At 59.0% G+C, this 26,286-nt stretch overlaps 1 long non-coding RNA gene across 1 annotated transcript in view; it reads right to left on the bottom strand.

The window, feature by feature from the left end:
- Positions 1 to 1,047: 1,047 nt before the first annotated feature.
- The window catches only part of LOC150002391 (uncharacterized), a 167,424-nt gene continuing 142,185 nt past the window's right edge, over positions 1,048 to 26,286 (bottom strand). Inside the window, exons 2-4 of the long non-coding RNA XR_016512983.1 lie at positions 1,750 to 2,142; positions 1,452 to 1,553; positions 1,048 to 1,216 (exon numbers count right to left, since the gene is read on the bottom strand). This is a non-coding gene — a long non-coding RNA (uncharacterized LOC150002391). The remainder of the gene's footprint in view (positions 1,217 to 1,451; positions 1,554 to 1,749; positions 2,143 to 26,286) is intronic.

Genomic DNA, 26,286 nt, shown 5'->3' on the forward strand with positions numbered 1-26,286 from the left:
CCATGGCTCTGGCAGGACATGGCACAGCAGCTCTGTCTCACCGCCTCAAGCGCGCTCTGGGCGAGGCACCTGCCCAGGTGAGCGGTGGCCTCTGCCTGTCTGTAGTGCCCGGTGGTGGCTGTCTGGGTGGCTGTGCTCTGGATGGGACCGTGAGCTGGCCTCGCTTGCGTGCCATCCTGCGGCCACAGACAGCCCCTGGTTCTCACGCTGACTGGGAGGCGACAGGCGGCCGTCCAGAGCTGCGATTACGTGCGAGCCAGGCGCCGGTGCGCTGCGCCCACCTTCCCGTCCCTCCTTGCGGGATCTGAGTCTCCAAGTCCCCGCAAAGGCGACCCAGTTTCAGGCTGAGACCTGGGCTGCTTTCCCCACTCAGCCGGCGTCTTTCTCTGGCCCTTGGAGCGGACGCTAACAAAGCTCTGTGTAGCCATTCCTGTGGCTCTGGGCAAGCCGCTCGGCCGAGCGCCAGAGCGTGCGGGCACCACCTGGGAATTCTGCTGAAATGAAAATCTGGACCCAGCAGGTGGGTCTGGGCTGGGGCCCGGGGGTCCACCTCACTGACACTGACGAGCCCCGGGCAGGCCCATGGGCCACGGTGGGCGCGGGAGGCCAGACGCACTGAGACACTGTGGCCCGTGGCCCTGTCATTTAAGCTTTGGTGGCTTTTCTTTTCAACGGTTTAGCACGCTCATCTCTCCAACACGACCAAGCGGATCTGCCTGCAGCCAATGGGCCCACGCGAGGTCACCGTGTTCCGTGTGGCCTCCCTCATCGGTCACCTCATTCCGCCCTGGGCGCTTGGCCAACACCTACTTGCCTAGGGCCCACTCTGCACCAGATGCCGGGGGCTGCCCCCGGATGTTCCGTCTGGGGTGGGGACATGACGCGCAGGGCGTCTGTGTCCTGAGACTGTGAGCACGGGGCCTGACCCTGGTGGGACATGTCCCCTTCTCTCCGGACAGCCTGCGGCCCCCCACGTGGTGCCATCACTAGAGTGGGTCCCCCTGTTGCGCCTGGTCGTCCCACAACGTTTGGAGCTGGGGCCTCAGCTGTCTGGAGAGGCGTCAGCAGGCACCCTGCAGGGGCTGCCGGCCGCCAGGGTCCAGGGGCACCTTCGCAGAGCTGAGCCGGCGGTGGGCTTCTCAAGCTGCCCTTCCCTCTTTCTGCGGCGGGGAGGGGGTGTCACGGCTGAGCCCACACAGTCCTCACAAGAGCGGTGCTGATGGGGAAGGAGAGGCCACCTCTCACCAGGCCGTACATCTTAACCCCTGGACGTGATGGGCCATTCCTGGGTCAGCCCTCGGCCAGTCCATCCCCGGGTGCAGGACAGGGAGCCCCAAGAAGCGGCTGTCCTGGGTCATGTGCCCGCCTCCCAGCCGGATCGCAGAGTGAGACGCTGAGGATAGACCCAGAAAGTCCCAAGTCCCCCTGGACCCCAAGCTCTGCTCACCCACCCAGTGTGTGTCCCTGGTGGCTCAGGGTGGCTCCCCAGCAGACGGTGTCCTGATTTGATTGTTGTTTCTTTCCTTCTATTTTTTAAGATTTTATCTATTTATCTTTAGAGAGAAGGGAAGGGAGAGAGAAAGAGGGAGAGAAACATCAACGTGTGGTTGCCTCTCGTGCGCCCCAAACTGGAAACCTGGCCCGTAACCCAGGCACGTGCCCTAACTGGGAATCGAACCTGGGACCTTTTGGTCTGCAGGCTGACACTCAATCCACTGAGCCACAGCAGCCGAGGCCCTCACCGCTTACCTTCCAAAGCCATGACTCTCTGTCTCAGCTGCCCATTGGAATCACCTGAGCAGCTTCACAAGGCCTCTGAGCGTCTCTGCTGGGAACCGGACAGAGGCTTCTTTTTCCGTCCTTGGTGAGTGCAGCCGGGATCGAAATCCACAGTGAGGACAAGGCTGGCATGCTGGGTGAAAAAGAACTAACCGTTTTCAGGCCACAGGGTGTCTTAGAACCTGGGGAGTCTCCCCCGTCCATTTCCTGGGTCACGGGACTTGCCCGAAGCCGGCAGTGAGTGGGGAAGTCCAGAACCCACGGCCCCTGACCCGTGGCCCTGTGCTCCGGTCTACAGCCAACGCCACCCTCCTCGGAAGGGGAGGTGACGCAGCCCGGGGCCCGGAAGGTCCCCTGGCAAGTCTGAAAAGGAAGAGAAACTACTTTGAAAATATGATAGGTTATTACCAGATGTCAAATGAATGTCATGGAAATAGCTCCCAGTTTTTCAACACGTGGGGACTAATTTAATTTATTGAAGGCCTGTGAGCCTGAGGAATTCTCCAGGCTGCTCCTTGTCATTCTATCCCACGGTGAGTCACCTGCACGCTCCCCCAAACTGGAAATAACTGTGAAACTTGTTGTATTTCAATGGACCGGGATTCGAGACACTTGATTCCTCACCGTTTGTGTGGGATCAAAGGGATGGCTGCCCTCCAAAAGCCGGGCGCTGACATCAAAGTTGAGGCTGAGTCCCTAACCTCGCTCCTCTCTGTGGTGCTCAGATTTAAGTTCCCACCGAGAACTTTAAATAGAGCAGAGAGTGCGAGCATGAACGTGTGTGCGCGTCTGTGCACACGCCTGTGTGCCTGCATGGGTGTCATGTGTTTATGCGCATGTCTACCTGTGTGCACGTGTCTCAGTGTGGGTGTGCCTGTGCGCACAACACATGCCTGTACACATACATGCACATGCAGGTCTGTGCATGCATGCATGACTCAGTGTGGGCCCACATGCGCAAGCACCGTGCACATGCACTGCATGGCTTGCACGCATGTCTGTACACACACGCGTGCACACGTGTGAGCACATGCATGTGTGGGTTTCAGCTCTAGCTGCTTTGCATGGACCGTGGGAGTGATTTCTGGGCCCACCTGGCTCCTGCTGAGACCCTCTGAGAAGCGCCCGGCCCCTCTCCGTCCAGGCGGAGCCCGCCTCGCCACAGCCTGTCACGGACAGTGCCCTTGACACAGCAAATGCGTCACCTGGCCTCTGGTCTGGAGAAGTCTGGGACCCACTCCGCTTTTTCATCAGGAAAAAACAACACTCGGTGCCTTTCCCTCTCGTGTGCGAGGCTGTTCTCGGCCTCCGTCCTTTTTCTCTCCTCCCTCCGCCTCCCCCGCTGGCCGCACGCCTTCCGGAGAGCGACGTCTGGAGGGGCGGGGGCAGAGGCCGCGCCTTTACCTGTCCCCGCTGCTGCCGGCGGGGCCGTCTGTCCTACCGGGAGTTTAAAGCAACAGGAGTGAGGGCGGGCTGGACGCAACAGCTCCCGGCGGAGACAATACCCCGTGCCTACCAAGGGCGATAGAGACTTGCCTTCTTTTCTTTTCTTTTTTTTTTTTTAAGTGTCTAAAGTGAACTTGCTTGTAGAATCCCAGTCATAAATACTTTCATGTCTGACTCACTTAAGCTCGAGTTGTAACTTCACGTCACTGTGTGCTTTTATATTGTTGAAGTTTAAAGGCATTCCTTTCAAAGCCTAATGTTTGGCTCGGGATGAAAGGGAACCAAACAGCTTATTCTCAGTTACATTCAATAATTACATAAGTAACCCTTTAAATACTAGATATGCAAATAATGCGCCATTCTTTCTATAATTACTTTGTGTACACGGTTTGATAAAATCCCAAGATTGTAATACATGTTTATGGAGAAGATTAGCAAATACGGCTTCTTTCTGAACGGAAGACGTGAAGTAGGAATTTAAAGATTTACAGCTGCTGGGAGAGACTTCGTGGACCACCTGGGAGGAAAAAGCCAAGGAGATCGAGTCGGGGGGGGTGGGCTAGAAGCGGCCGATACTGTCCCGAGTGTGTCTGAGAGTCCCCAAGTCCCCCCAATTTTGCACCTGCTCCCCGCCCCTCGAAAGAACAAATCCCCTCAAGAGATTTTGGCACATCGTCCGGTTGGGCTGGAAATACCTCTGGAGGTGTTTCAGGTCTTGTCTTAACTTAATCCGGGGGGGGGGGGCGTGCCTGTGCCCGGCTCCCTCACGTGCTCCCCGCCTCTGGAGGAGGAATCCGCTGATTTGGGTTTAGACCCGAGGCCTCCAGCCCTCCTCCCCCAAACACGCCTGCACAAACAAATTATCTTCGGTGTAATTCCCGATCACTGCACAAACGGCCGGAGCCGAGAGGCCTGGGACTGTGTTCTCCCTCCTCTGTCCGGGTCCCGTGCCCAGAGAGCGCCGGCCCACAGCCCTGTGAGGTTCTCCCTCCGTCTACCTGGTTGTGATGCCCCCGCGTTCAGGCTGCCGGCACCAGGCGTAGACGGACGCTCACAGCATTCTGGTCAACTTCCCTCGATCTCGGCAGACCGGGCTCCTCCTCCCCCCTCGCCCAGTGGGGTGGGACCTTGGTCCCCATCCTCACCCACGTCAAGGTCACGTACCTGGCTCTGACCCTGTCCACAGAGATTGGCCCATGGACGCCAAGAAGGGTTCATTCACTCGCCAAGAGGACTTTTCGGACGGCTGCCACGTGCCAGACAGCGTCCCGGGAACTCGGGGTCCCGTGGGCAAAGATGCAGCTTTCTAGGGGCTGATGCTCAGACAGACGGGGCGCTGCAGTTGGAACGTCCATGCGCTGGAGGAGCGAGACATTTGGGTCACCGGGGGGAGGTGTAGAAGGGAGACCGGAAAGGGGCGCTGTGGCGTGACGGCAGGTGGGCAAGGTCTCACTGAGAAGGGGACATCGGAGCCAGGGCTGGCGGGAGGGGCGGGGAGGGAGCTGGCCAAGCAGACAGCTGGGCGAGGAGTCTTGAAGGCGCCGCAGAAGCTCGTCCAGATGGAGGAAGAGAGGACAGAGGGGACGGTGTCCAGGGCAGGGGCAGGGATGCAGCCCTCAGGTCCCATGGGCCCGTGGCTTTTGCAGAGTGGACGGCGAAGGGTACTTTGAGCACAGCCGACGATGTGCCGTGAGCTGTAAGAAGGGACCCAGCGCAGACGTGGCTTTGAGGACAGACCACAGGGAACAGGACGTCACGACGGGGGCTCCGTCTGGAACACGTCTCTGAGGCACAGCCGGCAGGACTCCCGGAGCGTGACATCAGCAGTGACGAGTGCCTCCACCGGGCCGGGGACCGGGGAGGCCAGAGTGTCGGAGGAGGTCAGAGTCCACGCAGAGGGGAGACGCCGAGGCCGGAGTGTCTACGGGGTTGAGTCGGCCGCAGGGTGGGGCTTGGAAAAGGGAGGACACAGGAGAGGCACACTCTGGTACGTGGCCCCGAAGGGCACCGGAGGCCATGCGTCCAGGACGAGAAGAGGACGGAGCCCGGGCCACTGCAGAACCAGGCCAGGTGCTCGCCAGTCGCAGAGACTGGTGGGAGTGGAGGAGAGCATGGGTCCCGGGAGCCCAGGGCGGCCAGCGTCCGGGAGGAGGGGCCGGCCAGCCAGGCTGGTGGGCTGGGGCGGCTGGTTGGGGGTGGCCACTGGCCCGAGCTCAAACGTGAGGAGTCTCGGGGGCAGGGGGGTGTCTGGAGGCTGGGCAGCTGGAGCCAGTCTACGCGGGTTCTGAGTTTCGGAAGATGGATACGTCTCAGTTACTGGCTGTTTGATTCCTGGACAAGTTAGCACAACGTTTCGGTGGCCACGGACCGTGTGTTTGTGCCCTACCCCCCAATTCCATGCTGAAGCCTGCCCCCCGGTAGAATGGGATTAGGAGGTAGGTGTCTGGGAGTTGGTTGGACGGTGATGGGGGAGCCTCGTGCTGGGAGCCCCACAGAGCTCCATCGACCCCTGCCACGCGGGACCCCGCCTGCGGAGGGCCGTCTGTGAGCCAGGAAGCGGACCCACCCCAGCGACTCTGCTGGGTGCTGACCGTGGCTGTCCAGCGTCCGGGACTGTGAGGAACCAGGGCTGGCTTTCCGAGCCGTCCCCCCTGCGGTACTGTTGTGATGGCGGCCTAGGTGAGAAAACGGGGGAACCCCAGGCCCGGGGCCAGCAGGGGGTGCAGAGTTGTGAGCATGCCCGTGTGAAGGCACAGATGGCACCGCGCCGGGCAGGCCCCGGCCCAGCTGGTGTCCCTGGCCCTGTCATTTGGGAGGGGGCATGGTGGAAACGGGGCTCCCCTCGCTTGTGCGCTTCTCGCGGTGGCTGTCCGAGGTCGATGCACCAGGGCCCGGGGGTGTAAGTGCAATCACCAGCAGAGCAAGGGAACAGCGGCGCGTACCCCTCCAGTGGCTGGCGTGTTGGGGGGACGCGCGTGTGCCTCTGGTGTCCCCGTCCGATGGCGCCCTCTGGCCTCTCCTTGTCAGGCCGGTTGCCTGTTTTCTGGGAATTACCAGCAATTTCTGGTCCGTGGTGGCCCTGGAGTTTCGTTTAAACGTGATCTTGGACAAGAGGGCGTGGGGAAGCGTGTGCCCCGAGGGCCACTTGGGGCTGATGGTCCTCCCGTCTCCGTTAGAAGGAAGAAGCCCGGACTCTCCCCTGAAAATATGAGGTGCAGGGTCCACCGTCGTCCACGTGAGGTGGCAGGTCCCAGCTCCCCAAGACGCCCCCAACCTCAAGCAGCTCAGGAACCACGGTCCCTGACCTACGTGCACGGAACACGCTGCGCCCGGATTTTTTCCAGCTGTCAGCCAAATACTTAGATCTAAAAATTATTTGAAGAGTCTGGTCTTCCTGGTCCCATGTCACAAAAATGTGAACATCTCTTGACCCTGTCATCGCCCTCTGGTGTCGCGGGCCCCGGCTCCGGCCCGGAGCTGTCTGTCCTGTCAGCGCGAGCGAGGCAGGAGCCCCCGGCTTGTTTACCGCCCGCCCCCGCTCTCCGCTCCGGGGCCGTTTCATGGGTGATGAACCGGAACCCGGGCCCAGGCGAGCGGGCTGGAGACGCAGCTGTCACGGGCTTTTGTCAGCGCCCGCCCTGCAGGGCCCGCCGCCCGCGCACACCTGGCCGCAGACAAAACAACCCGGCCGGCAGACGGGCTGCAGGAGATTAGCTCCTCGGACAAATCTTCTCAAGCGCGTGGCGTTTGGTCTGGGGTATCAACAGACGGGCCAGGCCTGGGGGTGGCCCTCGGCATTTGGGGGGCCGGGTAGGGGATGGTGTCACAGGAACGAGGGCAGAGGGCAGCCCCTGGGGACGGACCCTTGTGGTGGAATTAACCCTGTGGGAGACCCCGGGGCCCCCACCCAATGCGACGGTCTCTCGGTGACGTCTGCGTAAAGAAGTCTTCCCTTTACTGGTTTTCTAGAGCCAGTGTCGTCTGTTCCGTGGGGATGACCACGTGCCACGCCGCGGGCCGCTTTTTCCCACTGGAGACGTGGCTGGTGTGACTCAGAAACTGAAATTTTAAATTTTCTTCAATTTAAGTGAATTTAAATGTGCATTTAAACCGTCCCGTGCTGGGCGGGGTGCGGCCGGTGGCCCTTCCCGGTGGCTGATGACAGGGGGGCTGGAAGCTTGTTGGGGGAAGCATCCCATTTAGAGTCGCTCGGCCGCTGACCTGTCCCCGGGGTCCCTGTGAGGGCGCCGCTGACCCCACTCACACGGGGAAGGGCGGAACACGCAACATGTCGGTGACGAACATTCTGGGGGGTCCTGCAGCTCCCGGGACGAGGGAAGGAATTGGAGGCCCAGGGGTTGAGTTCAGATGCTCATGGCTGCCCGCAGGCAGGGCAGCCTCGATGGAGCCCAGAGCAGAGCAAAGAGGCTCCTGAGGCCCCTCGCAGACGGGACACCAGTGGGAAAGGAGCAGGTGCAGACGGGAGGCCGGGAGCGGCACGTGGGCTGGCGCGTCGCGGCTGCAGCCGTGGTGAGGCCCCCGGGATCAGGGACAAGGTGGTCACCCCTCCCTCGCCGCGGCGCCACCGTGTTGACACAGGTGAGCAGACAGCGCACCTTGGCCTTGGATTTCTCAGCTGAGGGGTCATCAGGAGCGCCTCCGTGGGGACGGCTTCCCCTCGGGCGCTCGCCAGCCACCAGGCCCGCTCCCAGGGCTCCGCGCGCCCTGCGCTAAACCCTCCCGACAGGCCCTCTTTCTTCCTTAGAAAGCGAAGCAGGTGCGACTGCTCCCTTCGTGACCGTCCTGCCCTTTATTTATCTGAATGTGATCGAAGCGGTCCCGGAACAGTGCCGTGCCCACATACGTATTTCCCCTGCCCCCCCAAAAACCAAGCGATTTATCTTTATCATGGGAAACGGGGCGCAGACAAGCATTTTTGTCTCTTAAAAATAATCTCTTCCTTCCTTCCCAAGATTCTGATGGTTGCAGAGGAAACGCTGAACTTGGGGCCAGAGGCCCTCCGGCTCGCTGGGTCCCAGTTGCGGGACTCCAAGCGACACCCGAGCTGCCCTGAGGTCCGTTTCTGCCTCTGCAAAGCGAGGGCAGGGCTCTGGGCCTTTGTCCCCGCAAGGACCACACACAGTGACGCGCACACAGAGCCACCGCAGGGCCCCCATCCTTGGATCAGCCCGCAGTCGCCACCTTTTCCTGAGCGCAGACTGTTTTCCGTGCACCTCCTGGGGCCGGGGGCGAGCTCACCGTGGTATCCACTGCACGCCTGTCATCCAGTCCCCGAGGCTGCTCTTCCGCAGACGGGACACCCGGTGGCCTTGCGACCCTAGGGATTCCGCAGTCCTCATCCTGTTGTGGTCAGAATCCCATCATCTTTCACCTCTGAAAATGGGTCCTACACTGGACCAGACCCCCACGCTTCCTGCAGGAGCCTCTTCAGTGGAAGCTTCTACCCCAGAAGTGCCCCCCCGAAAAGGTGCCCGCCCTGCGGATGCTGTGGGCGCACCCAGAACTTGGCCCTTGGGGCCTTCCTCCCCTGAGAGCTGGATGCAGGGCCTCTCAGAAGCCACCGCAGTCTGACCTGTGGTCCTAGGGTAGATGCAGGACACGCCTGCCGCCGCGGCTGCACTCCCCTGGCTCTGTTGCCCACCTGGGAGGGTGGGGAGAGGTGGCTGCCCCGGCGGTTGGGCCCGCATCTGGGGCTGCGTGACCCACGTGGGGCATCTCGTCCGTAACTGCCCCCCATTGCTGCTGCTTTGACGCTTCATCTGCGCCTCCCTTCTGTGGAGGTGGGACTGCCAGGTCTCCTGTCTGTGCGTGTTTTCTACGTTGTACGGCTCAGTGCTCTTCCCCGCCCGGCTCTTTCACCGACCGGGTTCCTGACGGCTTGAGGGAGCCTCACAGGCTCGCTGCCCTGCCCCGGGCCGTCGGCTGGGGACCCTCGTCAGTCTCCGCGGCAGAGGCCTGTCGCGGACACTGTGATGACGCACTGCGACCGACTCTGCTCCCAGGCGCTCCAGGCTGCGGCAGAAACGTCCGTCACTGTTCATTCTTTTGAATGAGGGAACGGTCGGTGCTGTTTCTCAGCCTCTCACGTTCTCTGTGATGCTCCGTTGCATTTTCTTCGGCCATTTTCAGTGTCTTTTGAGTCTCCGCTCGGGTCTAGCTAGCAGTTAAGACCGTGCTCACAGGGGACCCGCAGGACTGTCAGGATGTTGGAGCCCAGCCTTAGAAGCAGGTCCCTGCCCTCACGTTAGTGTCCCCGATGCCCATGTGCAGCACCCTCCCGCCCCCCCCAGAACTTCTCGAGGCCAAAACCTGCAGCTGACGGTGAAGCTGCGGACCCAGCTCTGCCTGCTGGGGGACCAGCTGCCCTCTCACCGCTCCGCGTGCACCTGGCGGGACTCACTGCATCTCACCCACAAACGAAAGGCCGCCACGAGGGACCTCCACGCTCACCCGTGCCGCATCCGGCCTTCCCCATCCTCAGCCCCCTGGGCAGTGGCTGCGGCCCTGGACAGAGCAGCTGCGGACCCTCCTCCGGGCCGATGTCGGGGACCCCAGGATCAGAACCTCCGTTGTAATAGGGCCTCGGGGCCCACAGCCGAAGAGCGCCCTGGGCAGTGGCGGCCCTTCCACCCGCAGCCGAACACTGACATGTGAGGGGACAAGGGACCCTCAGGGGCTCTCGTGCCCCTTTCTTACTCTTTAGTTGGTGGATGTTTACAGGTGAAAACTCCACTTCTTCTAGGATGGCTGCACCAGGTATGAAAATAAGGCTCGGCTGGGGTCTCCCAGACATTCGCCCGCCCTTTGGGCTCTCCAAGTGGCCTTTCAGAGATGCTGAGGGACCGCCACCCCAGCTGTGATGTTGAGAGACATTTACAAGCGCGCGCTCCCCAGAATTCTGTGGTCATGGAAGCCCCATGTAAGGGAGAAGTCAATTCATCTCGTAATTAGGTTCACGGAGGCTGTTCTTGTCTTAATTGAGCGCAGATTAATTTCTCTCCGCTCTTGGGGATCTCTGACCGAGGGCTTCCGATGATAGTGATGAACTTAACCCTGACCTGGGTTGTCCCTTCGGAATGCTGCGGCTCCGTAACTGGCTGTCCCCCCTTTGCTTTGTAGCAAGAAACGATGCTCCCTGATTTTGACACGCCTTTGACGGCCGGGCAAGGCGTTCGGGGACGTGTGGCGTATGAATCTCACCGCCGACGTCCTTCAGCTCCTCCTCCACTCATCTTTGCCGTCCTCCGGGCTTCACGTTACACACCCGTCACACGGCTGCCTTGGAGCCTTTTTGGAACGAGTCAGTACTTTAATTAATTGAGTGATTCCATTTTGGTATCATCCAAAAAGTGGACCTGTGAGGGCCTATGAAGCGCCTGAACTGTAACGCAGTTCATCCATCTCCTTCCTGAGAGGTGGCAAAGTTACCCACTCGTCATGCAGATGGAAAAGGACGGGCCCCGCGGGGCGGCGTGTGTGCGTCTCACGGCGGACGGGGACCCGGCGGCTCTCAGTTTCTCTGTCTGTGGCCCACGAGCAGCCTTCTGCTCTCGATGGACAGTGACCGGGGCTTCCGCCTCCTGTCGCACCTGCCTGTCCCTGCAGCTCCTGGCCGTCGTGGGTGGCCTGCTCGATGTCCATCCCGTGTCCTCCCTAAACAGGGGATGGGTGACGTTGGCCGTGACCATGGGTAAGCGATGCCCTGGAAGCAGTCGCCCCCAAAACAAAGACGCTCCACGTATGGGCCTCTGAAATTGTCACCGCGTGGTGCAAACAGCCTCTGCGGCCGCTTCCTACCTGGCTTGTCACACTGAGCGGCGGGTCTGTGGGCTGGCGATCACAGAGCCGCGCGGGAACCACACGCCTGCTTCTCCACCGCCGTCTCTGCGCGGCCTTCGGAGAGGCGAGGGGGCTGCCGGACCAGACGTGTTCACGGGAGGCCGAGTGCCGTCTTGCACGCGCCTGTGGCCTCTGACCGCTCCTGGGCGGACAGCGAGTCAGCTGTGGCTCCAGTGAAAGCAGGGCCCCCGGGGCCTCCGAGTGCCGCGCGGCCCACGCTGGAGGCCTGTCTCCCTGCAGCCGGCTGCCCGGCAGCCAAGCACGGGAAGGGGGCGGCCGCTGCTGCGCACCCCGGGATTCTGAGGCCAGCACAGCAGAGCTTCTTTAAGGGTCAGCGCGACGGCCGCGTTTACCGGGGAGACAAGTGAGGAAAAGAAGAATGGAGAAGAGTCTCCTTTGGCATCAACGCCCGATCTTCTTCTGACAAAGCCAGTTGGAGCCCTGATGCCCCAGCTGCGGGGGCGGCCTGCAGCGCCTTCCCTGGAAAACAGGATGTCGGCGGGAGCGACAGCAAGAGGGAACTCACCCGGGCCGTCTCTGAGGGCTTCGTGGCGGCAGGCTTGTCCGTGCGATCAGAAAAGGGAAGCGCTTCCGGAAACATTTCAATTCAAAAATCTAAACACGTGTGAAGGTGGGAGAGGGGGGCAGGGAGTTGTTTCTCTGGCAGAAAGTGAACTAGAGATGGGGCCAGAGTTTCCTTCTTGCCGCCGGGAAGGGCCCCCGGGGAGGACGGGGTCTCGGCTCCCTCACTCGCCGGCCCAGGACGCGGGCGCGCTGCCGTACACCGCCTTGGGTCGGTCGGTCGGTCGGTGTGTTTACCGGGCTGTTGGACAGGGTCACTGGTAACTGATGCCCCCGGGGACCCACCTACCCGGGCGAGGCCAAGGAGTCTGACTGGACCGATGCACTGCCTCCCAGAACGGGTCTGGGGTCTCACCTGCTGGCCTCCGGGCCCGCCTGTCCCGCGCGTTGGGAAATGGAGTGGGATGTTTTTAAGGTTAAGACATCTTCTTTAATTGGTTTGGCCTGTTTGCACGTAGCAAGCAGCTGCCTTTGCTAACGGTGAGACCCCAGTGACGGCTCAAGACAAGACCAAATGTCTCTGCGCCTCCCCAGCCGCTGTCCCCAAGGGGAGGGGGCGATGGCCAAGTGTGGGGCCCCTGCTGGGGGGAGCAAGCGCCATCTCACTGGCTGCAGGACTGAATTCCACACGGCAGTAACCTGCACCATCCCCACGGTACGCGGCTTCCCTGACGGTGCGGCCCCTCCCTGATGTGACCGGACTGGGACCCCTGGGGCTCCACAGGAGGCCAGCATGCGGGGGACTGTCCTGCAAAGGCAGCTCGTCCCTTTCAGTGAGGTGGCAGCCCGAGATGACGGGAGGAGCCCAAGCTCAACTACGCGCTCTTTAAACGCACGTAAAATAAAGCGACAGGTGAGGATTCTGCAGAGGAACCGCGCACATACGTGCCTGCAGGAAAGAGATCTTAGAGCCGATGTAATGCAGCGTGAACGTTAAAACAAAAATATCAAAAGGACAATATTTTACATTACTAAGGTAGCATTCACAAGAAAGATAGAAAATTGTTCTGAACTTTAAGTATTTTATAATATTTTATATCATTAAGGTACCATTCATAAGAAACATGTATAATTGTTCTGAACTTTAAGTATTTTATATTATTTTACATCATTAAGGTACCATTCATAAGAGAGATATGTAATTGTTATGAACTTTAAGTATTTTATATTATTTTACATTATATTATTTTATATCATTAAGGTACCATTCATAAGAGAGAGATATAATCACTATGAACTTTAAGTATTGCATTGCCTTCACGTGCATAAATTAACGCCGGCAATTCCAGAGACGTGAACAGAAATGAACGGCAGCAGGAGACCCAGTGGGTTAGGGTTTCTACCCGCCTTTGGCAGATGAAGCAAGTTTTGAAGACAGGATTCAAGGGAATGAATAAAGAAATGAAGAATGATTTAATATAGACATTACTATCCTAACTGATATTAAAATATGTAATAAAAATATGATTTTTTTCTACATCCACAGACAATTGGCTAACATGTATCAAGGGTTATTTAGGCCACAAATAAAACTTCTAATCAGGCGAAAGCAGATGCGTTCGGGTTGCATTCTGTGACCACAACATCCACGAACAGCAGGAGGAAAGAAGGAGGCCTTCGGACACCATGGAATAGGGCGAGAAGGACGGAGCGCAGAAAGAGGGAACGGCACAAGGGAAACGGAGGGGGCGGGGGAGGAAGGAAGGAAGGAAGGAAGGAAGGAAGGAAGGAAGGAAGGAAGGAAGGAAGGAAGGAAGGGAGGGAGGGAGGGAGGGAGGAAGGAAGGAAGGAAGGAAGGAAGGAAGGAAGGAAGAAAAAGACAGAAAGACCTAGTAGATCCAAATAAGAGAAAGGAAGGCATGTTGTGTCGACTTGGCTGCGTCCTTAAGCAAGAAACGTAACCTCTTCTTCAACTGATGAAACGGGAGCGACTGTGAGGCCTGGGTACCGTGACCCACTCCCTGCTGCCCGGCGCACTGCCTGGTAGAGAGTAAACGCTCGGAAACTACCCACAGGAAGGGATACACACTGCATCCTGGAACCCAACCTTGCTTACCAACGCAGACGCAGGAGTCTTATGTAGAACGTTACGAAGTGTTAACGTAGCGGGATCCTGGAGGAAGGGCCCGTTAAGGACAAACTGCATTTCAGGCTTCGGACGCAAGACTGGGTCTGTTTTCGGTTAGACGTTCACTATAATTCAACGTGTAGATCCTTCAAACACAGGAATCATAAACTCAGTTAGTAGATGTTCTAAATGAATTGATGAAAAGCATCCGCCCCTGATTAAAATAAAAGGGATGCATCTCCGTAAATGAGGGGCTCCTTTCTGATGCCTGAGTAGAGGCCCCCAAAGGGACGCTGACCATTTGTTTCCGTGAAAATAGCCCAGACATGGCTGTTGTCATAACTCCTATCAATGATTGTCCCCACAGCCCCCGATGCAGCGACGAAGTGAGAAACGAATTGGGGTTATAAATACTGGGAAGCGTTGCGGGGTGAATTGTACCCCCGAATCTCATATGCTGACGTCTTCACGTCGGTCCCGCAGAATGGGACCTTACCTGGAGACGGGGTCTTTGCAGACGACCAAGTTGATACACGCCATGAAGGTGGGGCCTGACTCAGTGTGACTCATGTCCTTTGAAAAATGGTACATTTGGACGCAGACACACAGGCACAAAGGGAGAACGTCATGTGAGGATGATGGCGGGGCGGGGGCGACACTTCTCTAAGGAGAGGGACAGCCAAGAGGCCAGCGGCCCCCAGAAGCCAGGCGAGGGGCCGGGCACAGAGCTCCCCACCTCGCGGCCTCAGCGGGAGCCGCCGCTGCCGACCTGAGACTCCAGCTGCCGGACCGCGAGGCAGTGAGGGTCTCTTAAGCCCCCAGTTTGCAGCTCTTGGCTACCACGGCAGCCCCCGCAAACAAGGACAGAGCACGAGAAACCCAGTTCCTTAAGAACAAGCCAATGTTTTCTCAGACCTGCGATCAGCCGGTGAAAACCAACCGGGAGTAGCAGATGAAACGAGGGGGATCTTTAGGTGTCAACTAAATGTCCGAACACAAGAGCTTACGCAGAGGGTGCAAAGGACAAATCTGAACACATAACGGGGGCAAGATGCAGTTCTCAGCAGTAAAAATATAAAATGAAAGCCAACAGCCTGGTGCCTGTCCCTGGGTGTCTGGTGGGTGCGTGACGGGTGGGGTTCTGTAGTTAGACTATCAGATACGGGGCGCAACGGAGAGAGAGCTTCCAGTGTGTCTGAGGGAGACGAAGAAGGACCCGAGATCTGTGGCACCGTGTGGCGCATTCGTATCAGCCGCACACGCAGAAGCAACGCGCTTTTTCCTTCTCTTGTTGATCTCACAGAGAGAGAGGGGCCAGGGATTGAACCCCCAACCCGCGGCCTTTTGGCGAATGAGTGATGCTCCAGCCCACAGAGCCACCGGCCAGGGTCACCTCCGAAGGAACTCACGCAAACAAAAGGGTGTGCGTGCGTTAGAACGGTCCCCTCTTCCAGAGAACGGTGAGTGGGGGTAAAATAAAAGGACCCGCAGGGATCAGTGAAACGAGCGGCAGGTGCTGGGGCAGCCCGGGCTGAGAAGGTGCCATCGGCCGAAGAGTGTGACCGACCCAGGTCTTTGCTCCTGAGGTGGAAACAGTGACACGTGTAATTTAAACGTGTGCCCTCCGGTCCCATGCCCATCCTAGGCACGCGTCTGCTGCTGCTAAGCTGGGAGAGATGTCTCACCTGGGATGCTCCGTGTATGAAAACAGACAAGGTCCTTCAAGGACGGAGGGGGTCCCGATGGCGCCCCCACCCCAGGACGCCAAGGTGCCCTGGTCCCCGAGACCTTCCCCGGCAGAGATGCTGCAGGTATGACTGAGGATCTGGAGACGGGAGGACCACCCTGGCTTAGGTGGGCAGGGCCCGTGTAGGCTCAAGCATCTGGAAGTGGGAGGCGAGGGGAGAGGTGACAGAGATGGGGGGGAGGGGGAAGGGGACTCCATGCTGTTGTGTTAGGGATGGAGGGAGAGACGATGGGCCAGTGCAGAAGCCTGCAGAAGCCGGAAGTGCCTGGCACCTCCAGAAGGGCCACGGCCCTGCCGGCACCTGGATGCCGGGACCGCAGACCCCAGGCTTGTGAGGAGACTCACTGCGTTGGCTTCTTTGTTTTGGAAGAGAACAGTCAGGGCTGAAGAAACCACGGGGCTGATGGTCCTCCCTCTCAGTGTGGCTGAAAGCGCCGTTCAGCACGACCTCTCGGGAGGGTGTTTGGCTCCGTGTGTCGGAATCTAAAATGAGCCTGCAATCCCACCTCTAAGTCTAGAGCACGTTACCAGAAAAACGTTTATCAAAATGTGCGTTCAGTGTCTTCCAATTCGTGTCCATCCTGTGGCCGACAATTGCAAGCAACTTGGGAGTCCAGCCGTTTAGCCTGGAAAGGCTGGAAGCGGCCCCCGGCGATGACATGTCTGTATTGTTGGTATTGACAACAGATCCGTGATGTATCGTATCCGTCAGTGGATAAAAGTTCATGTAACAAAGTACACGACAAACAACTCTGGTTAAGGAAATGAACACACACTACAAAAGATTAAGGACTTTCCTGCATAAAAGACGCTATGAGTCACCAAGAGTCAAAGACATAAAAAAGCAACACGTAATGAAAGAAATGCAGGGCCGACAAAAGCCAACAACATTTTAAACCTCACGAGCAATCAAAGAAACGCAGGAGGACAATACATTTCTCTTTTCTTCTATCGTATTGGTAAGGAAAGAAACTATTTTATGTGGTTGGCAACTCCCGGCTGTTTCTAAAAGTCAAATCTACGATCAAGAGGATTTAACATCCACGCAGTGGCCCGTTCACCCTGAACTTATTCAAATGAGCGTTATTAATATTACAGCAGCGACCAGCTGTTTCTCAGCCGGCCATTGAGGCCGCGCCCTGGCCTCGGAGGGCGGCCCCGGCCGGTGGCTGCGTGACTGCCGTGGGGAAAGGACCCGGTACGCGGCCACTGCCCAGCCAGGGTCTTGTCCACCACTTGGATGAAAGCCCAGGGACAGCCTTCTCAAGGCTATTTCAATTTGATTAATTTCTTCAACTTGTAAAGCTGGAAATTTTTTTTAGCACGACTGCATTATCTCATGAAGCCTTTAGAGATGGGAAGTACCAATGTGCATTACAAGAGCCACCGTGAAAGCAAACTCAGCGTCCATGTTGGTGGGTCTCTGCACGCTTGGCTTTGAAGATACTGTCTAGGCACTTGGCAGTTCGTTGTGGGACGGAACGTTCTGTTCATTCAAATACGTCCGTTCATCAAAGCGGAGAAGAAACTCAACTTCAAAAAAGCGACCTTGCTGTGGGTGCTGGAGGCCGGCCAGCAGGAAAGAGAGGGTGTTGTGGGAACGTGGGGGGACTGAACGGGTCACGGAGGCAGATCTGCCAGGAGACCGTGTGGCTGCGGGGACACCCGCACTCCCTCTGGCTCCCAACGCAGGTTCCCCTCGGACGCCCAAGCCTTGCAACCAGACCCCGTCCCACAGAATGAACACGTCCTCCAAAATGGGCGACATCACGATTTTGTACTCAGAACAACGTCTCGGTGACTAGAATCAGGCCTTTTCTAGAATGGAAGGGCACGGGGCAGAAAGCTGCTCCTGCAGGAAGAAGAGATCACAGAGACACCGGGAAAACATGGTCCCAGACAGGCCAGGACGTGTGCTTCGTGCTGGGCAGAGGCGCCAGAAGTACAGACCTGACAGACAGCCCGGGTGGACACGGAACCAGGAGCAGCCATGGTCCATCCTCCTCTTCCAGTGCGCACACGTCATGGCTCTGTCTCCATCTTCTAAAACAAAGACTGAGCCCTGGCCTGGTGGCTCGGTTGGTTGGAGCGTCGTCCTGTGAGCCAAAAGTTTGTGGGTTCGATTCCCGGGCAGGGTGTGGACAGGAGGCAACGGATCTGTGTTTCTTCCATCGATGTTTGTCCCTCTCTCCCTATCTCTCTCTCTGTCTCTCTCTAAAATCAACAAACGTATCCACCGACAAGGATGAAAAGAAAAAGAAAGACTAATGTCTTGTGCATAGAGTAGAATTTGCATTCAGGGAAAACCCAAACAGCCAAGAAACTGATCAGCACGTTTCTCCATTTTTCCTGCACCCGATTCTGAGTGGGACACATGCCAGCTATTGAAAGACAAGCGAGCAAACTCCTCTACGTCAGCAGCTCTGACACCCGGGTCCGCTGTTCTCACCCCCTCGTCCTACACAGCGAGCATCCTCGGTCGCCGTGCGGGGTGGGCACGAAGTTCTGTTCTTAAACCGTCAGGTCTCGTCACCAGGTTCTTTCACCCGCGGACCGAGATGCAGGCCTTTCAGAGAACATTCGACGAGGCTTCCTTCTCAAGCCTTTTTCTTCCCAATTTCTTTTGGCAAAAGTCCCGAGTCCTGAGTTCAAAACCTATGTGAATTCTACAGCAACTGCGACACTGGAAAACCCACCAACAGGAGGAAATGAAGATAAAACGAAAGGACAGTAACAGTTATATAACTTTGTGTTCTTACGAACCAGTTCCTGTGTGCCCGGAGAACGACTAAAACAATAAACGCACGACCACTCTCCACGCCTTCAGATGGCGGGATGCTAAGCAGAAACCAGTCCGCTCGATGAGGGCCGGATTTTACACCGCAGACCCTCAGTGCTGCCCGACATTGGAGGGGTTTTTGAGGCTCACCTAGAAGTGACCTGGGATCTAATCCCCGTGCAACCTGGGGGCCCGTCCACACAGCACCTGCCTGAAACCTTATAATTCCATTTCTAGCTCCAGGTGCCGGAACATTCTTTCCTGTACTCAGCCAGAGGCTGTCTCCCTGGGGAGGCAAAACAGGTCTTCACCCCCTAAAACCACCTGGGGATAGATAATGGTAAAGGAGCACCTTCCTATCCGAAGCTCGCCGATGAGTCTTAGAATTTCACCGTGAGTGATGCATTCCTTTGCTTGTGTTTTCTTGGAAAATCAAAACGTTTGGGGGGACACATAACATGCCAAGTGTCTATGGCTTGGAATGAATTAAGAGGTAAAAACATTGCGTCGGAGGCGGAGCCCCGGAAAACAACGAGAGCCGCGGGAGGGGGCGGGTCGTGGGAGATGGGGAGCCCGTCTGAGCAGAGAGGAATGGGGGGCCAGAAGGAAAGGGAAAGAGGGGAGCAGAAGGCGGCCGTGGGTGGGAAGTAGGGGCCCTGAAGAGAGAGAAGTAGAGTGAAACGAGCATCTTTTTCAAATGTTCTTGGGGGGCCGAGTCTCCCACGCGTGGGCCCCTTCGCAAAGCTGACCCCCTGTGGGACGGTGTCCTGCTTTCTTTCTGTCTTTACACTCAAATTACAGGCGAGCCAGAGGACCTTCTGCTGATGACCCTGGATTCACAGAGAGCACCCCACCCCCGCCCTGCGCTCTGCTCCTCGGCCGCCCCCTTTCCCACCAGCGCGTTGGGACGGCCCCTTGGACATCGGGCTGGGAGAGTTGGCCTTTCTTGGGAGCAGAAAAACGGGTCCTTGCCTTGTCCCCAGCGCCGATTCCTTTTCTCCCCCTGCACGTAAACCTGTCAATTAGGTTAATAATAGAAGCAACGAAACCTCCCCTAACATTGGGGGGGCAGCAGCCTCCTGGCCTAATTGTGTTGATAACACTTTTAGCAACATTGTTTCAGGGGTCCCCGCCCCAGGCCTGCCAAGCACAGGCTTTTCTACCCACTGAACAGGTGGCAGACACGTCCGTGCCTTTGCAGCGGGACAAGGGAGGCCTGCGCTGTCCCCAGACGATGGAATCTTTGATTTCGCGTTATTTCCAGCCGCGTCTGCAGAACAAAGTGGGCTTTTCCTGTTGGGTATGGAGCTGAGGCGACGTGAAGGGCCCTGGGGATGTGAAGGGGCGGCCGCGAACGGTCTCTGAGGCTTCAGCTGCAGGGAACTCTAGAGGGATTACCACCGCCCTTTCCGCAGCACGGGGAAGGAAAACAGACTCAGGCGACGCACGACCAAGGACGCACTCCTGCCGCGGCGGCCAGCGGGGAGGTCCGTCCAGGGCACCTGGACCTGGGCACGGGCGAGGCACATACAGTGCGGTCGGGCCTGAGTGCTCTCGGCTCCTAGGGCGGGGAAGAGAGGGACGCTCGTCCGCTCTCTGTGGTCCGGCGGGGGGACGTGCGGGCCCTGTGGTGATACCACCAGGAAGCCTTTTGCCACGTGCAGCCCTCCCTGTCTTGATCGCCACTGGGTGGTTCTCTCCGTGAGTAACGGGAGGACAGTCCTCTTCCTGGGACTGACGAGCTGTGTGGGAGGAAGACGAAGGGGTGTCTCCCAAAGGCTACAAGAAACGAGGCCCCAATGAAAATCGCGCATCGTCCCTGATCATTTCAGCGATGCAACCGAGGCAGAGGGCGGCTGATCCCGGGGCCACGTCAGCGAGGCGGCACGGGCTTGCAGCCAGAGTGGTCACACGTGGTGGTTCCGACATCGGAGGGAAAGCGGGATACGTGGCAGACAAAATACGACCAGGTGTAACATGACGTAAGAAAACCAACCGACCCTGAACTCCTATTTTTGAGTGGATTCAAAGGAGCCCTCCCAGATGGTTCTAGCCTCATCCTCCGGGCCCTTGATGGTGGCCTCTCTGTGGGTGTCCCTGTGGTCCTAGGTGAGCGGCAGACTGAGAAAGCGCTTCCTGCCATTGACGATGAGGTCTGAGGCGGCCCGTGCCAACGCCAGGCTCCTCAGGCCCCGTGGAGAAGACCCTCGAGCCGAGCGAACCCCAAGGGGAGCCGCACGCTCTCGCCTGATGCCGTGGCCTCATGGCTCCTGGCACGTCCTGCGTGGCCTTGACGCCAGCTCTGCGGTGGAGACCGCCTGGGGGCTTTGGAAAGGGGCTAGAAACGCGCCCACGCCTTCGGTTCCGGCCCCTTCCGCCGGCTGCGGCCTGGGCTCAGCACCGGTGAACGGCCTTCCGGACGCTGCTGCCATGCTGCGAAGAGTAGGACCCACTGCACTGGCTGCTGTCCCCGCATGTGCCCGGGGAGGCAACCTGCAGCCTGAAGCCGGGGCAGGACCCAGGATGGTTCCACACGGCTGAAGGGGCTGCACCCAGCAACGGCAACGGAGCCGCCGTGGGTGGGGCATCAACTATGCGCATGATCTGATGCTAACCCTGGGGGGCTGTGCGCCATCATGGCTGCATGCCGCTGACAGGTGGAAGGACGGCGCAGGTGTCTAAGGAGCCCCCCAGCACCCGCAGCGCTGGGACTCCCCGCGTCGCGGCGCCTGCACTTCGGTTTGGTTGCTACGAAGGGGCCTGCTGATCCATCACCTCTGAGCGGGCGGCTGGGACCAGGGGCCCGTCAGAAGCACTGGGAGGGCTTTGCAGTGACACTTTCTCAGGCGCCTCCTGCGCCAGAGCTCGGTGGTGAAGCCTGTGCCGGGGACAGGGGACCGGGGACAGGGGACTCGGGGTTCGCCGGGCACAGGGTTTCAGATGGGCAAGCCGAGACGCTCTGGAGGTCCGTTTCACAGCAACGTGAGGGAACGTGGTGCTACTGACCTGTGAACTTAAAAATGGCTAAGACGATAAACATTACACATTTTTCTTGACCACAACTAAGAAAAAAGAAAAACTAAAAATCTGCAGGCCTGGGCCCCGGTAGCCATGGGACGTGTCTGAGCTGTGTCTGAGCTTCAGAGACCCTGGGGTGCACCGGGGGCTGAGCACGTGTCCTTAAACATGGCCCAGTAAACGGAAGGCGACCGCCTTACTGTCTGGAATGAGCACATGGCCTCTCCCGGCTTCGCTTCATCATTCGGATCAATTAAAACTCTGCTGTTCACTGGGCCTGCCTGTCACCCAGGGCCACACCAGGAAAGACAAGGAGCTGCCACCGTCACTGCCGGTCATTGCGGACACCCTCTGTCCCTCCCCCTGGCCTTCACATGCCCACGGCCCAGCGGGACTTCTGCGGGCGCCTGCTTCCTGTAACGCCACCATCCCCGGGGACCCTGCCTGATGGGGCCAGAGGAAGACTCAGACTCCCAAGTTGAAAAGCACTTGCTCTCCCTCCTCTTCTCCCTGATCCTTCAAAGCAGTGATTGTTGACTGACTAATGGATGTCACTCAATTTCTCAAACACAGGGTATTTGTTGGTTTTTCCCAAAAGAAGAAGGGGAGGTGCTGTGGCACCCCTGAAGAGAGAGGGACCCCCCCTCATATTGATGATCCATCAGAAGGAACTGTCTCCTGGGCCCGCGGAGCGGCGCCGGAGGGGCCGACCAGCCTAGGCAACCTGATTCTTACTGCACAGCAAACGATATCGCGGCCATTGCATGTCTTAAAAATAGATTAAAGGCATTTTTGTCATTTTTAATGTCTTACTACTAGTGCTTTATAAAAAGTATTTGAGATAATGTTGACATACATTTTACGACAAGAACGGCTTCGGTGGTGTTTAATGGATAACTTATTAGCACGGAGGAATTCTCCGGGCTTGCTTGGACTTCTCGTGGGCGGCGTGGTCTCTGAGCACGTTCTCTGTGTACACAGTAGTGCGGGAAGTAAGGAGGAGAGAGGGGGAATAATGTACGTGCCTGCGGACCCCCCGTGAGAACAAGGAAGGGGTCCCTGTCACTGGGGGGGACACAGAACACAGTCTCCAGAACATTCCTTAAAGCACGCATTCCAGAAAGACGAGCCGATGCCTCCTTGCCAGAGGCTTGGCACAGTTACCTATGCGTCTGATGAGACGCAGTGAAGTCCAGACCAGAGCAGACCAGACCGTGTGGACGGCACAGCCCAGTCTGCCTCCAAACGCCGGGGCAGCTCCTGTGGCTGGTTGTTGCGGTCCTGGGATTCAGGCAGAGCTTCTCCGTGGCCTTTCCTCGGCCTCCGAGGGTCCCCACGTCTCCTGGAACCGGGGCTTGGATCTAGGTCACCAGGTGGAGAAAGTCTCCTCAGAACGAATGGCGTGTTTCAGGGAACCTGGGGCTTATGTCCCAGGCCTTCCTGCTGGGCAGAAACGAAGACGCCCTCCAGTTCTCTCTTCCTCGGCGCTCCCTCCAGCGGGGCCCTGAGGTCTCCTCCCGGGACGGCTCCAGGGGAGCAGAGGTGCCCCCTGGCCTGTGAGCTGCAGACCACCCGTGAGCAACTCCGGCCCATGAGCTGCGAGACACGGGGCTCCAGGAGGCGGGGCTGACACACGTGACTTTAATGTCTCCAAAGGTGGGCCCTGGTGTCCTCAGCCCCAGCCCCTGTGACACCCCGTACAGTGCAGGTATGTGCTGCTGTGCACAGTGCACGTGTGGACCCAACGCAGGTGTGAGTGCAGCACAGGTGTGCCCAGTGCAGGTGCAGACAGTGCAGGTGTGCACAGTGCAGGTGTGGACTCAATGCAGGTACAGATAGTGCAGGTATAGACAATGCAGGTGTGCACAGAGTAGGGACAGACGGTGCAGGTGTGCACAGAGTAGGGACAGACGGTGCAGGTGTGCACAGAGTAGGGACAGACGGTGCAGGTATGCAGCTGCTGGACTGGACCCCACGGGACGGCCAGGGCTGTCTCTCAGGCCCTCCCCGTGGAAAGGGCTGTGAAATGCCTCCATGGAGACAAGAGGGGTCGGTCCCACCGTCCCTCCCTCTCTGTCGCAGGCCCAGGGACGTGGGTGCAGCAGTGGAGGCGCACTGGCGGGAACGCACACGAGGTAAACAGGGCTCTTGAGACCAGAGCCCGGCCACTCGAGCAGGCGCGCACGGTGATTGCCGAGGATGAGGGCGCAGATGAGTGACTGCCGGGCGGGGAGCCAGGCCGGGGCGTGACACAGCCGTGCATGTGGCCTCTGTGACTGCAGCAGGGGGGGCGCCGCTGATTTCTGCAGAGCAGAGGCTCTAATGGATGCTCAGCTCGGGCTCCCTGCGAAGCAATCTGCCCCGTGCCCCGGGTCTGGCCACCCCAGGGTGCGGCGGCTTGTCGCTGGCTGCTGTCCCCTGCTGGGGCGCTCTGTCCTGGCTGGGTCCCTCGCCCAGGGACCCGGATGCTCACTGCTGGGGGTGGGGGCCCCTCGGCTCCTTCTCAGGCACAGCCCGAACCCTAGACGGACCCAACCCCTCCCCCGGCCTGTGCCCCAGGGCTGGTGCCTTCGCTTCAGTCGAGCGGGGGCCCAGCCCTGCTCCTGGTTCGGGGCAGCCACGAGGAAAATCTGCAGGACCCGTCGCTCCACATCCAGGTTTCTCGGCTTGAAGTTGAGAACTTCCCGCCCCGACGCCTCTGGTCAGAGCTCACGGCCCAGCCCCGTGCACCGTCCCCGGGGCTGGACGTTCCTCTAGACTCTTCGGCAAGCCGGGCTTGCTCTGTTATTGGTTTGACACATCCCCCGGAAAGCCCGCTCATCTCTGCTGTCCCCGACCCGAATCCCACTGGGAAGGGACCCGTCTCAGCCCTCGCGCTGTGGGGTCCTGCGGGCCTGCTTGTGTGACAGTAGCTCTGATAAGTCATCAGATGGTTCTTGGACCCTCCTTGTTACAGGTGCATATCCATCGCCCCTCAGTCGGAGGACAGGAAGCGTAAATCCGAATATTTACCAGGTGGCCCACGTCCCCTCGTCGGGCCATTCCAGCCACATGGGCGTTCGCAGGAATTCAATACAAATATCTGAGCCAGGGAGTTCTGCAGAAAATACAGTGTTGGGGGTGGGAACGGCACCTCCTCACGGGATCCCTGCCTCTGGGTGGTCCGTCCAGAAGCCCCGAGCCTCGTGCTACCTCAGTTCCCCCGTCCTGACACGGGCACCAGGATGCTGATCTCCCGGCACTTAATGAGTATTTGCGAGGCACTTTGATACCCTGAGATGAAAGGGGATGTGGGGAGCGAGCCGCATCCCCACTCAGAATCTATCATTACCGCTGCGGCTGCTGCTCACGGAGACGATTATTAACCCAATAATAATGAGAAGGACTCTGCTGTTGCAGTCTCGTCATCTGACCCTGGGCGCCTCTGACCCAGGGCTGCAGGGGCAGAGGCGGTGGGAGCTGCCTGCTGTTCCCCATGGGTCTGCCCGGTACCACCCAGGAGGCGGGGGGTGGGGGGGTGTGCCTGGCACACGGCCGACCCGTGAGGACTTCCCAAATGGTACGTCAAGAATTTTGCTCCCTGGCCGGAGATCTTCAGGGGTTCCCAGCGTGTCCGAGAGAAGCCCCATGTTGCGGGGACCCTGGACTTGGGGTCACGGGCTGAGCCACTGATGGCGGAAGGGGGTTCATCCCCTCTTTGGGACTCAGACTGCTCCCCTGTGAGACTGGGATGATGAGACCCCTTGACCTCGAGGTGGCATGGGGTGGCAGCGCGTCACGCGTCCTGTTGCACCCGGACACAGAAGGCCACGGGCGCAGACCCTGGATGGCGCCGAGCGAGTGTGGGAGTCCCACGGCCGCGGCCGAGCCCCGGCTCCGCCCCCTTTGCATGAGCGGCAGCCGGGGAGCCCCAGTTTCGCTGCCTGCAAATTAGGGATAATAACAGGACCAGCCTCATAAAAGGAGTTAACGTGTGAAAAGGCTTGTAAGGGGCCTGATCCACGCTAACAGCTCATAAACGTTGGAGCTGCTGCCGCCATTGCTTTTATTGCTGATTTCCTCGTCTTCCTCACACCGGGCTCAGCGGGAGGCCTGGCACCCTGCCCCCGCTAGGCACAGAGTTAACTGTCCCACGTCCTTCCCTCTGGCTCCTGCCACCGGCCCCGGAGCCACATGTTGGGGCACAGGCCTGGGCTTTGCCGGCTTCCCAGCCTCTGAGCCGTGACCCGCTTTGTCTCCTGAGCCCAGCTTGTCCCTCTCCCCCACACACCGCACCCCAGCCCTGGCGCCTGTCGACGGTGGGGCATCCCTGCCTGAAGGCCTGGCCATCGTCGCTCCATCCAGCGTTCCTGGCCTCCCCGTCCCCGCCCTGTTCTCTGGGGGCAGCTCCCAGGACCCTTGATGTCTTCGCCCCCACGGGGTGGGTGTTCCCCCCGCCTGAGGCAAGCTTGCCTTGACCTGTCTGTCCCCACCACGCCCAGCAGCGTGGCGCAGAGCAGGGGACCGGTGCTCAGGTGCTGCCGCCTGGGACGGACCGGCCTCACCTGTCCACCTGGGAAAGCCCAGTTCTCCTCCAGAGACCCTCCCCAAATGGCGTCTCCTTCCGGAGCCTTCCCTGCCCCAGCAACAAGCACCGCCCCTTCACGACCCGACCAGGGTCACACTGTCTCTGGAGTGGCCACGCCTCATCCGTGGCTGGGTCTCTGCCCGGTGGCCCCTCATGGGCGGGACCTGTGCCCCCCAGCACCAGAAAGCAGGGGAGGCGGGGACCGGCCCGCTGGTGGACTGTGCGTGGGGACCACACTGTGACCTTGACCCTATTGCAAACAGTCTGGAGACCTGACACAGGGGAAGGAGCCTGGGGACATGTCAGCAGGGTCGCCCAGCCTCTCCCGTCTGGCCTGGGCCTGCAGGGGAAGTGGCTGCTGTGGCCACCTCACCCCAGAGCAGCGGACTTCCTGGACCGCCCCAGGCGAACGGGTGAACGGCCCCCCCTGGTCTCCCGGA

The sequence above is a fragment of the Furipterus horrens genome, unplaced genomic scaffold (genome assembly GCF_987537825.1).
Source record: "Furipterus horrens unplaced genomic scaffold, mFurHor1.1.pri manual_scaffold_9, whole genome shotgun sequence".
NCBI classification, from domain to species: Eukaryota; Metazoa; Chordata; class Mammalia; order Chiroptera; family Furipteridae; genus Furipterus; species Furipterus horrens.